This window comes from Dipodomys merriami, unplaced genomic scaffold (genome assembly GCF_024711535.1).
Source record: "Dipodomys merriami isolate MVZ:Mamm:240054 unplaced genomic scaffold, mDipMer1.0.p SCAF_404, whole genome shotgun sequence".
NCBI lineage: Eukaryota > Metazoa > Chordata > Mammalia > Rodentia > Heteromyidae > Dipodomys > Dipodomys merriami.
Genome location: NW_027205649.1, coordinates 949,330 through 950,752, shown reverse-complemented (window position 1 = coordinate 950,752; position 1,423 = coordinate 949,330). Strand labels below are relative to the sequence as shown.

Genomic DNA, 1,423 nt, shown 5'->3' with positions numbered 1-1,423 from the left:
CTACTTTTGAAATGATAGGAATAATTAACAATTATATTTTGATAAAATACCTTCTATTCTGAACAATTAGGTCTGAAGTGTTCATCTCTCTATGAACCCTTGTAACTAAGATTAGTTTTGTTCCAGTAAGACAATCTATGCTGTCAGGGTAAGATATTCTGGTTGGTCTGTTCCTACATGGAAGAAGGGTAAAGGGTCAGAAAGACATTTGTACCACTGAGACCTCATTTAGGAAATTTTAACCTGCAGAAGTTTAGAAGTAGCTTTTAAGCAAGGCTTACTTTGAATCCATTAGCTCCACAAAGCTAACTCAGTTGATAAATAAGTACTTGAAAAGCCATTACCTTTGGACTTAGCTATGAAGGCTTCAAAATATGGTCAAATTTAAAATGAAAATGACAAAATAGTCACTGACAAAAAATTGCAAATGTGAGCAATCAACCAAACAATAAAAGTTTTTTCCACTATACATAGAAATTTATAGAAATAAGATCAATAGCATATTTAGGAACAATAATGGTTCCTTGTTACAAATAGGCAACCAAGGATATATGCCTGTATAAAGGTTACATCGTTAAGTACTTAAATTAAGAGGATAGTCCATGCTTCAGCAGCAAGTCTACACAAATTACAACAATACAGAGATTAACATAGCACTTGCACAAGGATGGTATGAAAATTTGTGAATTATTCCATATTTTTCATTCTTAAAATGCAAGAAATGAAAAACAGTTTTGAAAAAGTTGATTACAAAAATACAAGCATAACAAAACCTGTAATTCATAGAATTAAAGGTTAGTTTGACATCAGTGTATTAAACCTTCACCTTCGAAAGGCCCTTACATAGCATAACATTTACAAAACTTGAAATTAGATAATATTACCTTTTTATACCAAAGAAATAAAATAATATAAGGACTTAGGAAAAAGGAATCTTAAACTTTTCCTATATGGAATATAATCTGAAAGGACACATTTATTAATGAACCTATATTTTATAAAACAATGTAGACTTCAAAGTATTATATCTAGAAGACAATGAAATAGATTATGGACTTTATACAAACATAGATACTTTTTTCAGACAAGCACCAGGAATATCTTTAATTTTTATACTATTCTTTTCAACAGATATGATAAAATTAAAAAAATCACAAACTCTGCAGAAATCATTATAGATACATACAAACAACTCTTGAATACATTTTGACATCAAAGTCAGGCAATTCACGTGGAAGAATACCATGGAATCCATAAATTTTTAAATTAAGATATTGCTGTTGTTTTGTACTATGAAAATATTTTGTTGGGCCACAAAGGATGGACTGGCACTTTTGAAATTTAAGAAACTTAACCAAACCATTACTACGTAGGAGAACAATTTGTACAGCCTTCCACAACTTCAAATAGGTAGTGATACATA

At 29.9% G+C, this 1,423-nt stretch overlaps 1 pseudogene; it reads left to right on the top strand.

Annotated features, from left to right (window-relative positions):
* Positions 1-602: 602 nt before the first annotated feature.
* Positions 603-702, top strand: LOC138806681 (U6 spliceosomal RNA; annotated as a pseudogene).
* Positions 703-1,423: the final 721 nt, after the last annotated feature.